The sequence below is a fragment of the Hermetia illucens genome, chromosome 4, assembly GCF_905115235.1.
Source record: "Hermetia illucens chromosome 4, iHerIll2.2.curated.20191125, whole genome shotgun sequence".
NCBI classification, from domain to species: Eukaryota; Metazoa; Arthropoda; class Insecta; order Diptera; family Stratiomyidae; genus Hermetia; species Hermetia illucens.
Genome location: NC_051852.1, coordinates 34,271,378 through 34,287,754, shown reverse-complemented (window position 1 = coordinate 34,287,754; position 16,377 = coordinate 34,271,378). Strand labels below are relative to the sequence as shown.

At 42.3% G+C, this 16,377-nt stretch overlaps 1 protein-coding gene across 2 annotated transcripts in view; it reads left to right on the top strand.

Moving 5' to 3' along the window:
• Positions 1-16,377, top strand: part of LOC119653416 — a 404,817-nt gene that overhangs the window by 223,843 nt on the left and 164,597 nt on the right. The window lies entirely within an intron of this gene.

The following is a 16,377-nucleotide window of genomic DNA, read 5'->3' as shown; positions in this document are numbered from 1 at the left end:
CCCTATTGAATAATTATCGAGCCTTGTGCAGTAGATCTACAAAATTATCATTTCACTAGCTATACCTTCTGGGGTGCCCTTTCTGTGTCAGCTTACGGTACTCTCATATAAGATGCTGGTTGCTTTGCTTACATCATCGACAGCGCACACACACGTCTTTTTAAGCCACATCGTCACGAAGGTTCAGTGTCATTATTGTGTCTAATAATGAAGTCGTGAAGGTGGTGCGCGTTTGTATCAGGATGCCTGCAGATTGTGAGCCTAGCAGTAGTTCTCAAAATCCTCTAGTTACTTTGAGGGTGACGCAAGTGGGAAACAGACAATCGCTACTAAATATTCCTATACATTCTCATTTGGCCTTGTAGTCCTAATCCGTGTTGACATCAAGTGACAAGAAATAAAATCGCATGCTCGCAGTATCTGAAAAGGTAAATATGCATGTCCTCGGCTCCTTCAATCGTTTTTGAAACCAAGAGTTAAGCAAGCAGTTTCTATAGACCATAAGCCTATAAGATGTCTCTATTCGGTATCTAGACCAGCGCCTAGTTAGTTTTGATAACCTTCGTAGTCTCGTCAACTCGGAGAATGGAATCATCCAATGAGGGTTATCGTGGTCTATAATCAATTTTTAATCCACTGATTTGATCAGTTTGTAAGCAAGGCTTTTTTGACTAAACAGCTAGTTATGAACTGAAGTCCTGTGAAGGGTTTACACTACAGGCAGAATAGCCTTTTGGATCGTCTAGTTTTGTTCTGTATTTCACTTTTCCCACCGCACCTTTCTATTAGTACGGCTGTCTTTAGAAGGACTAACGCTTTCCAATAGATTTCTCCAAGTGCTGTTAATCCATTGGGTCTTACCTCCGGCACGCTTTCGCTCCTCGGTTGTTGGAAAGGACAACTGTCAGTCCATGGCGTCTATGGTTCCAGACTTCCTCCAGCCCCTACTTGGCGAAGGTTACAATCGCCTCGGCGTTTGAATAGTTTCCACTCTTTTCCTCTCACGTTATGTAGCCATCTTCTGCTCCTCAGTTCCAGACAGTCTCCTTTCGGACATGCTTAGTTTTCCCATTTCAGACGTGATTGCAGCCACGGATTTATCTGGAAGGTTTCTCTTTCCACTGCTCTGATCAGTTAGCGGAAATTAGGATTTTGTTTTGCTCTGAATTGCGCATAAATTTATGTGTGCCTCTGTTTTTTTGGGCGCTAAGAGTCTGAGCTCGTCCTGCCCTCGTGTCATTTTTTGGTGTTTTGTGCGAATCACATGTCGCTTTGCAGGTACGGCGACAAATAACAAAAAACGGGGTCGTGATACCCAAAAGACATCGTTCGCAACACTATTTGCCTCTGGTGCCATTCATCCACCATAGGTCTCTCAACATTTTGAAATCTTTTAGCTCCAGTTTGGAGTACTTCATAATTTCTTAGCAGATAGTCTCACTAAGTGCAACTTCCACGACAAAGTAGGTAATTTCATTGCATGGGAATTCAAGTAACTCCGCTACAATTCAGAAGTGTAGTCAGTTGCCGTCTCCTTCAATTCCAATTACCCGCCCTTCGGAAGGTCTAAAACTTATTCCAATTAGAGAAGGCATGCGTATAAAAATTAGTGCGTTTTGATTTCGATTTCTCTACCCTCAAGTTATACATTGTTTCACAAGTTGAAAATCCAACTATTGGCATCTATCATAGAGGTTGCATCGACTCAATTATAGTCCTGGAAGTCTGGAATAAGAAGGCTTTATCCATTTTCGATTCAAAAAATTCTTGTGGGAATAAGAACATGCTTCACGCACTCTACGCTTTCAGCAGTAGCGAGATTTCTCTAGCGTTTATTTTCAAACCCAGAATAAATCCAGTCAATGATTATTCAATTTTGCACAACAACAAGAATAAGATTAACTGCGTAAGTAAATCAAAAGTTATTCTACGATTAGCATTCATCGCAGAATTGAAGCTGGAGCCAGCATTCAAAGAAAAGGACAATAAACTTTCAACGAATGAACAACAAACCCCAGAGGCTTAACGTAAAAGCCGGCTGATGTAGTCGAAATAAAAATGTAAATCCCGGCCTTAGTCCATTGTGATTTCGCCCAAATACCTCTCTGAAAAAGCACCATATCCTTCGGTTCCACGGAGGATGAGTTCCGATCGTCCGAACAAAAGCATTATCAAACAACAGTAGCTTCTACAAAAACCACTCTGAATCCCGTCTTATGATAGAGAGGCAATCCTTTTCCAAATTTCGATTCGAGTAATGGTTGCTTGTTGCGAAGAAAAGCTTGAACATTTTCTTACAGTTCCCGGTTGGCTAGTCCCTCTTGTCAGCTTTTTAAGTCCGTAATGTAAATGCGGGAATTGCAAAGACAAGACACGAGAAAAGCTTAAAGATAAAATCCTTTTTTTTGTTGTATTTCGGATATAGTCGAGGGACTTGGGGAATCGTCAATGCACCCTTCTAATTCTGCTTGAGTTGGACTACGGTGTTCTGTTCCGTCTTTTTATTTTATTCAAAACAAGAACTGGGACTATTTCACGACTATGAAATCATTTTTCCCTCCATCTTTCCTGAGGAAATATACTTTTACATATGGTTATACGTTTATGCATTATAGTCGTATAAGAGGTAACAACTCGTCTGGGACTTCCTACTATCAACGTTTTTTGTACGAATTTCCTTTCAGCACATTCTACTACGAAGCCAAACCACATTTACCTTTCCTTCACCGGGGGACAGCCACGGAAGGTGTAAATGTTTGATTATGCTAACCGAAAATAAATTTTCAGATGGTTTATATAGAAGTACAACTGGTCCCAGGTGAGTTTCCCTAGTCGTCCGGGTTCTTATCTTTAGTGGCGGCTCAGGAAATAAGAAGAAGGCAAGAAGTCCTTTCCTACATGTTGACTGCTTCTTGTTGCTGTACATTCTGAGGCAAAAAGGTGGAAGGCATAGAAGAGAAGTTGAAGGGTCTATAAAGTTTGTTAGTATAAAAGGAAAACCTTTCGGAGCTGTTTCTCGCCAATTAATTGATGAAGCACCACACATCCACATTTCAATTAACAAGAATTTACTCATTCTCTAGACTACCTACTAAAAGTTTAGCGTATTCCTCCAGCTATTTCCAAAGCACAACACTCAACTCCTATTTTGCACCACATCGTATGGCCACACAATATTTTGGACCAGAACTAGGGAATCCCTGAAGAAATCCTTTCTCCTTTTTTGTCGAGATTATCGTCGAAGATTTAGTGTCAATTACGAGTAGCATTGCCTGACAGTGGTAAGTGTGGACCATTCCGCAGTCGACTTGAGCTTTTCTGCGGTTTCACGATATGATTTATACCGAAAGATTTCAGCCCCGTATCTAGCCATGATTGCATGTACAATATCGTAGTAAATATATTTGCAACAATTTTCCAAGGCAAGGACGACGACAGGGAAGAAAAGATTAAGTCTTTGGAGACATGATAGCGAACCTAGGATATTATTGCTTGAATTTATCTAGACACAATTATATTGTTGAAAGTTAATCACTTTAAGACCCTCTATCCCCCATTTAAGGGTTTGTATGTTATACTGCTAATTAGTTGAAAGGAGCTTTTATGTTGAAAGGAAAAGAATTCGGGTTGTTATGGAAAACGAGTTGCCAGTTGAATGGACGTCGGGGAGTATCAAGGTTGTTTGCTTATACAAATCAAAACAGTTCTTAGACAACATTGCGAATCAAGACCAAACACATCAGAGGAAGCGCAGATTCCTTGTTCAATGAAACTGCTAATCACAACTGTTGGTCGAAGGTATCCTCCCAGAAGACTCAACAAATTCGACAACCCTCCGTCCTGCAATAATCCTTCAGCATTTTCTTGCCACTCAACACAAAGTTAGGAACACAACCCCTTCGTATCCTTTATGGGAGTTAATTATCATCTTGTTCGTTAATTTCAGAGGTAACTCTAAGCGGATTATGCTCTAGGGTGATCCGGACCTATCTGTTGTGCTAGTTACCTTGTGGTAACTTTAGTCCAGATGGGGTAGTCTAGTATAACCTAAAGTATCCTTCTTTCTCATTGTTTATTCTTTCTGCCACAGACTTGTTATGAAACATAAAAACTTGAAGCTCAACCCGTTCCTTGCTTTTGTGTTGTGCAAGTCACTAAAGTTAAAGAACAACACAACGATAATTACAGCCAGGCGGTGTGCCATGCTAATGGGGTTGACGCCGGTGGTATGGGGGATTGTGTAATGTTTATACTCGTTTTAACAAAGGGAATTAAAGCACCTGAGCCCCGGATGTTTTAAGAAATTTTTGATGGACAGCTGGTTGGCAGAATGCTGAGCTTCACTAATTTAGGCATAATCTCTTTTTAATTGGTATTCCACCTCGCACTAAGGGCTCGTTTACTGTGTTTGGGGATAGTGTAGTGGAGATAAGTAGCTTTTTGTCAAGTTCACTTTGGGAAGGATTAACATTTCAGTCCAACTTAATTGAGTAAAGCTTATTAACCTTTCTTTCTTGCTGTTTTAATGATCCAGGTGTGTTATTGGAAAATTTCTATGGTTTCTAAGATGATGACATGAGAATTTTTCCTAAAGGGACTTGTTTTAATTAGATAATAAGTTTCAATTGAAATTAGTATTACTACCCAGCAAATTGTTCAGGGACGTATTTGTCAGCAATTTTGAACGTAAGCTCCAACTAATGAAGGGTGTTTGTTTTATGGGCGGATATGGGAATCTTATCTTGCGCTACGGTGCGACATTATGTGAAATTCGCCAAAACCAAATCCTCTCTTCTGCCTGTATCACCATGTGACCACCATAAATTATTTATCCCGGGAAGGACCTATGGTCTATACCAGCATGTTTAAGTCACGTGACCGATGCAGTTCTTGTAACTTTTTTAAAATACAGTTCTTGTTGCGTTTGCTGCGTTCCAATTCATTTCACACATGGACTTGAGAAAATGGTACGGAATCTGCTCGATTTCTGGGTATAGCCATTCATAAGAGAGTCAGGTAAATCATTCAACCCAAATTGACATGCCCCTTATAACCACCTTATCCTGTTAGGAGCTACATCAAATGATAATTCAACGTGTCATTGTTCAATTCTTCCTCTTTATTCCCAATTGTGGGGATCAAAATCCAGTGAGCCTTTTTAGAATTTTCACGCAGTTGCTTCTATCGTCGGCACAGCTCCTTTCTAATGGATTGTCTTAATTTTGCCATTGCCTTTTTAGTCTTGTTAAAATAGCATTCTCATTCGCTAAAAGATCTTAAAGAATCATAGCTGCGTTGTCATAGACCACTTCACCCAATATTGTTTTCTGAAAGCTGCACACCATCAGCGCGATTGGCCAGTATGCCAATCTTACGCTTTTTCGATTCATAGCGTCGTCCACTGCTGTGGCCCAGACAGGAACAGCATATGGTAGGATGCATTTCACCGCTCCTGCGATAAGCAACCTGAAAATATGCATATTCTGACCTCCGCAATTTGACTTGCCGTCTTCGGAATTATCACTCCGAATTTGGCAGCACTGTTTTTCCAGCTGGTTCATAATAATAATTGCCTGTCAAATTCGGTTTGACTATTCCTAATCATAATTTGGTAACACCAGTAGTTTCACCTCCATATAGTTCCACTTCCTCGTGTTGTTTCGTAATAACAATCAAATCTAGCTCGTCTACGCAATAAACCCCCAACTGGAGTCTCAATACAGGACTGTGAGGAACTGCTGCTGTCACTCCATACACTTTTAGTCCATCGATAATCTCATGCCAGATGAGGATCTCCGAAAGGCAATTTTCGATAAACCCAGTTTAACTAAAGTGACTACGATCCGACCCCAGCGTTTCTGATAACCACCGTCACCACGCTGCACTAATTACCAACAACCAAAGCTTCCCAAGCAAAATTCACAAGCATTGTTACCCCATTGACAGTAGGGCCAACTGGCTAAAACCCATATTGTTACTCTGATACACCAGCTAACTCAGTGAACGGCAGCAGCCTATTGTAAATTGCCATAGTGTTCAAAAGAAACATACAATGAAGGCACGGCGGCAGATTCTTTGCAGTGATCGAGAAACGTCGGTTGGATCCATTTCTTCTCCTGTTGCGGAAAAAAGTGGTAATTATTTTCAGCAAAAACTGCGGGAACATACCTTGGGGTGGTTTTTACAAATTTGTGGACAGTGTACCACTGGTTCGTATTGACCACAAAGCAGAGGTGCCTATACCAACCCCGCTTGTCCGTATTGCACTTTTAAGGCTACTTCGGAGCTTTTTAGTGATTTTTTTCTCCAGCCTTTATTGTTGCGGCTTATCTCTTGGTCTTTGGTTAAATTCTATTCCCTCACAGATAACATGGCCTCAACGTCAAGATTTCCTGACTGGATTAGTGGTTGAAATGGTAGTGTAAACACCATCCTAGCATTGTAACGTCAGATACTTTAGTTCCATGCTGGCACGGGGGATTCTCATTTTCGATAGAGAATTCTCTGTTTCGGAAAATGGGAACACTCAACGTTAACTATTACGACGTTCATCTCCAAAAAGTTTCCAGAAGAATTTGGCCTCCAGTGTTCGCCACTCGACTTCTTCACTTCGAGGCTCATATGCTGAAATCGTCAACAATTATTTAAGGTTTGCAGTTTCTGACGCGAAGTAAGAAACTGTCTAGTGCCTTCTCATATTGTGCTATTATTGCAGAGGCCTTTGAAAGACAGTCCCCAGCAACACTATTCTTTCTTGTATTTCCCTTGCACAAAATGCAGGTCTTGGATCTCTTCAACTAGTATATAGGCTCGCTCCCCACCACCTCCCGGTGGTAATCAATTTAACCGTTACTTCCACTGACAGAATAATCATATCTATCTGTGTTCTTCCATGTGATTTCTTCATCCCTTTTGTGTGACACTCTTCAATACCGCTAAGATTAATTTAGGTTTTTGGTACAAGATAGATATTTTTCCGTAAAGTAACCTCTGCTTTCTCTCCTAACCCTTTTCCCACCAGGCCCAAAAATGATCCGTTGAATTCTTGTTGGCTCTGTCTAATTTTAGCATCAAATTGGCTTTCTATGTTCCTGTTCTGACCCACACCCTGGATCTTGTTCGTTAATTTTGAAACCGGCTTCCCTCTTTCAAGGATATCCATTAAGAAATCTTTCCTTTTTTGGATATAATAATTATTCTTTCTATTCTTATCCACTTTTTCGCAACAACCAAAATTTACGCGTAATCAGCGTCGATCAGAAAAGTATTTTAGCTTTCTTCAGGTCGTCCCGAAAAGACTACACTCCTTCTATACTATTCTACACCATCTGTTTTAAGGACGACCGACTCGGCTACCATTCTCATTGCTGGCATAGACAGCAAGACAGCTGTTGTCTCTTCTCAGAGTGGGGTCTACTCCCTACATTTTCCGACTTGTAATTAAAGCGTCTACCAGTATATGATCATATGTTGATGCAGCTTTCCATTCGAGATTGTGTCGAACTAGAGTATCCTGATGACACGGCGGAAACAGGTGTTAAGGGCTGGACCTTTCAAGTAACGATCACCTTCCATTTACTACTCCCATATAACAGGACAGAATGTACGTTGGCGCGAAATAACGCCAATTTGATGTTAGTTGTTTAGCGGTCTGTGGTCTTTCCAAATTATAGACAAAGCAGCGAAGGTGAATCTAGTATTACGTCAACTAACACCGAATTTGGTATCAACATTAGCAGGAACTACCCTACCAAAACGAAAGAAGTGATAGATACCTTCAATATTCTACCTAAATGCAACTAGAAACAGTGCGACGAATTATTAGACTGAGAAAGACTGTCCAAATTCAAAGCCTCTTGGTCAAGGTCAACGCTACCGTTTGCATGACGCAAGTTACCGATAATGGCAATTGTTCGAGTGACAGAATATAGCCTTGGCGAACTTCTCTCTAAAAATTCTGTCAGAATCATTCTTTCGATAACGGACTTTATCTCAGTCTAAGTCGACAGTCTGCATTCGGTGCAAGTTATGTTGGCAGATTTTGCAATGTACCTAGCAGCAAGCCGACCAACATGCTCCACAAAACTGGCGATAGCACAACTTTCTACGGACAGCGTTTCGTTACTTTAATTGTCAGATAACAGTCAATACCTGCGTAAACATCGCTTAGATCCATTTAATTAAGTAGTCATCAACACGTTGTGAGGTAAACTGTCAAAAACTCTTGCCTTTTAGATGACCAATGAATGGGGAGTAAACTAACCAGATACTCCACGTTCGAACATGATGGTTTCCATTTAACTTTAAATAGCCTCATCCTGGCATTCAAAGACCCGCCACGAAGACGTCGGTTATTGCAACCAATTGAGGCTTCAAAATTGTTTTGCACGAGTACTCCTACCGGTCTCCGAACCGAGTTGATTCCAGTCAATGTGATAGAGTGTGCTGTCCTCCCGTACTCGAGAAAGACGACCTTTGCTTCGGAGGTTATCTGGTACCATGGGAACCGGTCCTCTGAGAGCAAATTTTCTAGGCGAATCTGCTCTCGGCCCGGTTATTTGCGGTTGGTTCCTTGTAGGAGTTTCATGGCGGTTGTGTCGCATCGTGGGCAAAGCTCCTTGCAGGCTTAAGCGCGAAGTTGCGCTGTAAAACTCGGGCACCGTACCACTTAGTTGCGGCAGAGGAGTTAGATAGGCCTCGCATCCAATGGTATAAATGCTGAGCTTACACTCTGTATAAACTAGTACCGCTGCGCCAATTACGGCTCTGATTGTAGTCTCCAAATCAATATGTATCCGAAGAGGACCGTCTGATTATACCTACACGGTAGGTGCTCACTTTAACCCCCCAGGACCTTCAGTACTCCTACCGGATGGTAAATTGTTCCTCTGGAATTTTTCCAGCCATAGAGGAACCACCCACAGCATCGGTCGGAAATGGGGCTGCAGCTTGAAAATATATTCTAGTAGGCTTTAGTACGTTAGCCACCATAGATGCGATGATCTACCGCTTCTTGCGTGCATTACTGCCGACGAAAGAGTCTGTTGTTTTCACCACGAGTCTGACCGAGATTTCTAGCTTGTCTCCACCTTCTTTCGCCGTTATTTTCTCTGTCCTCGCTCGGGGACTTCCCAAATTTTTGGTGTCCGGTAAAGATGGATCTGTTTCCATATCTCAGCATTTGGACAGTTTCGTTATCATCACCAATTTCCTGCTCTTCGGTGTTTCGTAGTAGGGGGAAGGGAAGGTTCTGATACTTAATCACTGAAGTTTCCTTTTGTTGAGCCTTCTTGCACTTTCTGGATGATTAAGATAGTATTGTCGGACGGTTTCCTGTTTTTTTACCAGAAGAGTTCCCGCACTCGCCTTTCTGGCTATCTGAGCTGCAGACACTAAATATATACTTTCCATTGAAGAGGATATCCTATTTTCCACGGATTCCAACGCGAGCCAGCAAGAATCTGAGGAATCCCTCAAAAACCGCGCTGCGGCCGCGACTTTTGCTCTATGTGCAAAGGTCAATATCCTTAGATTCCATATTCATGATTGGCCCTTCTTAGCGTATTATATTATTACAGCCAACCCCACCAAAGCAAGGCGGTGTCCTAGAGGAATATAGTCGTCTACCTAATATCCATACTTGGGGCGATATTCGGGGCAAGGATTTTACGGCTGTTTCACCAAATTTGTAGCATACTACGGAGGGATGGGGTACCACCTTCATGTTCCTGAATCTCATCTTTGACGGAAAGCCACGAGCCTACGACGAGGGGCTATATACAGGACCGCACAAGTTAGGATGGTTTTATATGTCTTCGGTTGGTGGATAAAGGAGCAAATTCGTGCTATTGCGGTTTCTAATAGGTATGTCCTGAACTATAACAGTAGCGTTGCCCAACATACATTCTCCAAAGACTCTGATCTTAGCAGAATTCTAGAGATTGTCCACTTTCGAAACTTTTGACGATCCTGTGAACGGGTTCCACGTCATTTGATGGACATAAATCCAGCGCCAGGACCCTTCGTCATTTCCTGTTTACGACAATTATTGTGTGAAATGATGTCCACTGCCTCCTGGTTGGGAATGTGAATTTAGAGGCCCTTGACATTAGGAATAGAATCTAACGAATGATTTTTTCTCCCGAGGGAGCATAATCATATTGGAAAGATTTTGTTCTCGGCGTGGTGAATGGGCAGAAGTGGTTTCACTTCGCAAGTTGGTAGGACCCTTTTCGTACCAACTCTAAAAGAATTTAACCCAAAAAGCACGTTACAGGACAACTGTCTAACTGTCGAATACCCTCTGCGAGTTCAGATTTTGTGTCTCCGTTTAATAACTACCATGTTAAAATCAGTAGGAGTCAGATAATTCTAGATACTGATGAGAGAAAAAGTTTTTCTCCCAAATTCATTGCACCTACAGCTCTCAATTAAGTAAGCTCTTCATAAGGATTAAAATTCCACAGGATATTATCGCCACTCCTACTGAACGACTCATAAAACTGAATTTAACATCCAATTACTTATACTCTTGTCCATATTCCGGTATTAACCTCTCCACCAAACACATTCCTAACGAATACAATGCATTTCAAATTCCTGTAATCTGCCCTCACTCATCTCCAGGTGATAAATGGTACCAACAAGAAATGCATTAAAATCACTCAACTCATGTAATGCATCTCCCACAGGGCACAGTGCGAGGACGCTGACGAAGACAAAACGTTTCAGATAAATAAACGAACTAATGATGAACTTCAAACCTGACTACGGATCTCTTGAAAGCAACAACAGTCCGTCGTTGTACCTAGATAGCCGCAGCGACCCTCCCAAGACCTGGAGCCACACAGGTGGGCAGCGCACCGTCGCAATGATAACATTCAGGTTCGTACTGCAAACTCCACTAAAAAGCAACAGCAAGAGCAGGAACTTATCATTAATCTCACCGCGAAGGATGGATAAGTACTTGAGATACCGAAACTACTATTGTTGGGAATGTTTTCATTCGGCTTCTGAACAGTCGGAAGACTGATGATGACTTCACATGGAATCCATTCGGAGCTCTTCATCCAGCACTTTGGGAATGCCCAGCTGATAATCTCGGAATCGACTGGCAGTTCCGAGGTATTGTAGGTACTAGGCCAAAGCTGATGAACCTCCTCGGCTCAGGGTGTGCTGCAAAGTGTTGCTTTTCGTACTATGCCGCACTACAGATGTTCACGATAGGTACTTGCCGCTCTCAGATAGTTAAGTGTTTTGTTACATCAGCTCTCGAGTATGTGGTACTTTTGTTCGTGCTCATCATTGTGCCTTTGCTCATTTGTTCATTATGTTTCGGAACAAAAACTCGATTGGTTTTTTATAAACACAAAGTCTGGAGTGTCTAGAAGCGATGAGTAACGTCTGGATAATGGTACTTTTTCTTTGACGAGCGCCTGGTAGCTGGCGGAAGCCACCAGGAAGGAAAAAACCTGCTGAAGCTCGGATGCAAAATAGAACGTGAGACAAACAGTTTCACTATATTCCAACGAACACTCGAAAACTACATGATTTCTGTTGAAGTGGGTAGAACTCGAGATATGACTTCAATTTGCAAATTTTTTCGTGAATCAAATGCAGAGATTTTTGTACATGCTCAGCAAATTGTACGTCAATGTCGCCCTGTTTCTGTTGAAAGGAAATGGAAAATTGCAGTTCCTCGGAAACGCCATACGTGAGTGCCCGGCCCAGCTGTACTTTCCAATGCTGCACTGCTGCCAACAAATCGATTAAAAAATTATGATTATGATCGACTGGTGCTATTCCTCAGAACAAGGGAAATCCCAGTAGACGTTCATTGTCCTCACGAACAAACTATTATTAGCTCTGCATCTAGCCGAAGTCACACATGGGGTGCTGCGACACATGTGTGCATATTTCCAGCATACCAGTGGCAGCGCTTCTAGGGTGACAAGTTTTGCATGTAGCCACCAAACTAGATGATCATTCTAGCCATATCGTAAATTAGTATTCTTTGCTGGTACTCGCAGTTATTGCTATTTTAAAATCGAAAAAGAGACAGGAAGGCATTTATTGCAATCGCACAGTCATGGGTGCTTCCACCCATAGAAATGAGGATTCAAACGCATATGCCTGCCTGTGCTCGGTACCCAATTAGAATCGATGGTAATAATAAAGTGCACATTTTCCATTAAAAGACCATATGCGAGGCCAGATCCATTTGGGAGGCTCGTGTTTTACGCTTCTGCAGACTGCACCCAGTTTACAGAAAAACAGCTGCATTTGGTCTTCATTTCCAATCGAAGAGTACTTTATTATGATTTCCGCAGACGTTCCATTGTTGTTTGCCTTTGCACAAACTGATTATGATTTGTTTCCAGTGACTGCCACTAAAGTATCTCTGATTACAATGAGAACCATCCAACGTCCGAAAGCAAACACTGCAGTGACCCGAATTGGAGGCTACCATGACCCCGAACTATCCTTTTTGAGCCCCCCGTACTTACGCTAATAATCCTGATTGATGAGAGCGATGGATTGGGGTTAATGTTTCTGCAATACATCAAAGATGAACGAGTACCCGGTTCGCATACAACTTCCTCTCCCAGCATGTCTTGTTCGATTTCATAACACTTTCGAGCCCGGAGAATGGACAAGAGCACAAACTGAAATAACACATGACAAACATGTATCTGGGGAAGAAATAAAGTTGGAATCAATCCGAATCGATAGTGAAGCATGTCTGTACGTTTAAAAAGTTTTCAAGACGTGACTTGAAAAATGATACACAGCGAATTGATTAGATTCTTTGGACGCTAAACATCTTTTCCCTTGGGAGATATGCAGTGTAGATGGTGCTAAAGTTAGCACTGCATGTGACTGCAATTTTGCAAAGGTTCCCAGGAAGGGTGAAATGAATGTTTGTTATTCTAGAATTGGCGTGTTGGGTGAAATGCTCGGAAATATTAGGACTTTGTGCAGTTTCTTTCATTTATTGGTGTTATGATGGTCATGAGTTGCAATTCGCTGGAAACGTTGCTCTGGTTTTTGTTTTTCATGGGAGTTTTTGATTGAATTTCAAATAATGTGTTGCATTCGAAATTGCTGACATGCTAGCCCGAAAGGGCATCGGTATTCAGTGGGTTTTAGCTTGAATTTGATTTCTAGGAATACCAAAGTTAGTTAAGAAGAAAATCTTGATGTCTGCGGAGTAGCAGGCGGAAGCCATTCTCAGAATCGATTTTGAAGGGTTTTCGTAAAATAAAACCTTATTACAATTGATTTACAGTCTGTCTGCCTTTTTCTTCCATGCAGATGGAAAACAACATTGCCCCATTTCCTTCTGCTCCCGTCTGCCTCGTGGAAGAAAGGTTTCAATGTGTAAAGTTTTTCCTCCTACGTCCAGTCCGAGCGAGTGCTCCCCTTCTCGAGGAGCTTAAAGGGGCCTTCGTATGGCAGCTGCATGGTTGGGTGGCATATGTTCTGACTAGAGCGTGAGTGCAGGCTTCGAGCTCCTTCTGGTGTTAACGACTGGCTGAACATAACGGCATGGCGCAGGCTCCTTCAATTTGGCAACCGCTCCCGTACCAAGCGCAATAATTTGTTTTCTCAAAAAACGTCTCTCTTGTGGAGGATCAGGTTGCCGGAATTAAATCTTGAAACTTATGGCAAATTATAAAAAATACTTTGCGGAATCTACTTTTTGCAACAGGTCAAAGCACATGACTGTACTGTAAAGTCCTTCAGAGGTGTTGCCTTAGGCCGCCGCGCAAGCCGGCCAATAATCGGGAAGCAATATTTGTTGCCGTGCGAGTCTCGCAAAATGCGTACATTGTCGAGGTGTATTGTATGAAAGCGCTTTGTTGACCTAAGGAATACGCCTACGTCCTTCCTAGAATGCCTCGTAACCTTGCACTACTGACACGAGTTGCACTGTCTGGCCCAAGAATTCACATCCTTGTTCATGGATAAAATATTTGCTGGATACTAGCCAACTCGTTATCGATGCATCGAGCAAAACACTCCCTTAGGAAAAGCGGTCAGAATGTATGGGCTAGGTTTTTTTTCGGGGATGTCGTATCGGATAGAGGAGAGTGAAGTCTTGAATAGGAACTTCTTCAATTTTTATTTGAAGTTTGACTTCAGGCTTTAAAGGACTGCCTCCTTCTTCTAGGCCACAGTGATTGCCAAAAATGAACTACGGCTGAGATGCTGATCTCAAAGATCCGAGAAAAAGCGTCTGCGATTAAATTAATCTCTAAAGGAAACTAGCTAATGAGAGTTAAGTGCTGAAAGTGACGAGGGAACACTTTTTCAGAGTTTTACCGTAAGGCAAAACTGACAGGTTTATGGTCCCTGAATAAGGTGAAAGACCTGCCTTCTAGGAAGAATTTGATGTTCAGATATGCGGCTCCTGGATCACGATCGTAGGCGCTGTAATTCCGTTGAGGGGATTTAACAACGGCCAACCCAACGGCTGCCAGCTTTGGTTCACCATTTGTTGGATAGCAGCGCCTATTGGAATGTCTGTATCTGCCGAGAGAATGCCAAAAGTCTAGCGTCTACTAGCTGTTACTTGGTAGTTTCAAGCGTTTGGACGGCTTCTGGAGACCACATGTCCACTCGTGATTTCTTGCTTCTAGGACCAAACAGGAAGGTGTTAAATAGGATCTGATGGTGAGCGGCTTTGGACAGGAATCGATGGTAATTATAGTAGTTTAGCCGTCTCAGGCAGTGGAAAACTCGCGATCGGCTGCTCCTTGTATGGGTCGGGTTGGTCGCCGTCAGGGGTAATGGAATAGCTTAGAGATTTCACCTGTTGCTGGATAAATTTTCATTTTTCAACTTCGATAACTACGCCATTATCAAGGAGGCGTTTATAATTCCATTCCAGATGCGCAAAATTATCCGGTCTGGTGGAAGCGACGACCAAAACATTTTCCGGTTAGACGAAGTAGTACAGAACGAATGAATCTCTTGCGTCACATTGCATAGGTCAAAAGCATATGAACTCGAAAAGTCCAAAAGGTGTGAAATTGGCTGTCTTTGGAATATCTTTAGGAGCTACAAGGATTTGGTGGTAAGCCTCGGCGAGATATAAGGTCGAGATAAAACGACACATCTCCACAAGGTTGCCATTCGTATTAGGCTTTGGGATCAGATGTAGCGGAGATGACCAACAGTTGTTGGGAGATCTGCAAATACTTTGCTTAAGTAACTCTTTAAGCTCTTTTCACGCAGCAATGAGCTTTTGATGCGGTTGTGGGTGCACCTTCAAGGAGATTGGGGAGTCAGTAGTGTTTATTTGGTGGCGAACGTTATGCTTAATCAGCTGGGAGATACTACATTCGGTATTAATGTTGCGGTATTTTTGAAGGAGTGCGCGATTGTGTAAGTCGTCACAGTCCTCAAAAATAACGGAGAGAGTGTAGTTCTTTGGGCAGATTGAAAATTTTCCGATAATCCAAGAGAGGTTGTGAAGTCTATCAGGGACCTATGCTGCATAACCATCAGCAGACTATAGCGACAAATGAATTCTGCGCCTTATGTGGAGACAATGACAATCTGCTCAAATGAAGGGCCACGAAAAAGTACTCCGCAAGTCGCAGACGTGCGCGTCTACTTGCCTATAACACTAAAATCTTTGGTAATAGCTACAATCGTTGCCTCTTCAACAAATATAATATTAAGGCCATCAATTTACATATTATAATATTCGATAGCATTAGGTCCTGCACAAAAACCTATTGGTCGTCTGTAGAGATTCGTTAGACCGTCATCAGAGTCGTACCAACGCGTACCCTTTTCAGGTAACCATCGACAAGTGCAGCCTTGCAGAGAGGTATGCCAATCGACTTGAAGGCATTCTCCATATAGAAGGCGATCGCCGCTCAATAAGTGGTAGACCCCCCTTTCCCCATAATAAATGTTCGTCAAAGGTAGTACCTAGACTTATGGTATCAGCGGTTGATCTAGTTTTCCGGAGTTCAAGTTGCTAGTCCGATAAGCTATTTTTCAACCATTGGGAGCAATCCGTTGTAGATTATACACAGGATGTAAGGGACATATGGATCATGTTCGCCTAATGGCTTACCAGGTTTAGGCAATAGCTTCTGGCGCTTCTCTCACGTTGAATCTGTCCCATCTACCATACTTGCTTAAGAAGTCCTCGAGTATGTCCTGCTTGCCTTTGACTGCCAGTTTAATGGCCTTATTTAGCACTTAATTTGCCTTTCCGGCGCCTGATTGCCACATATCCTGCTGCAAATTTCTAGCAGTTCCTACTTCATTATTGCAGGTACTATTACCACTCTCCGATGTCTTTGGAGTGTGGCAGTACTCCTGTTCTCAAAAGGATGAACATTGCTAAATGATTGT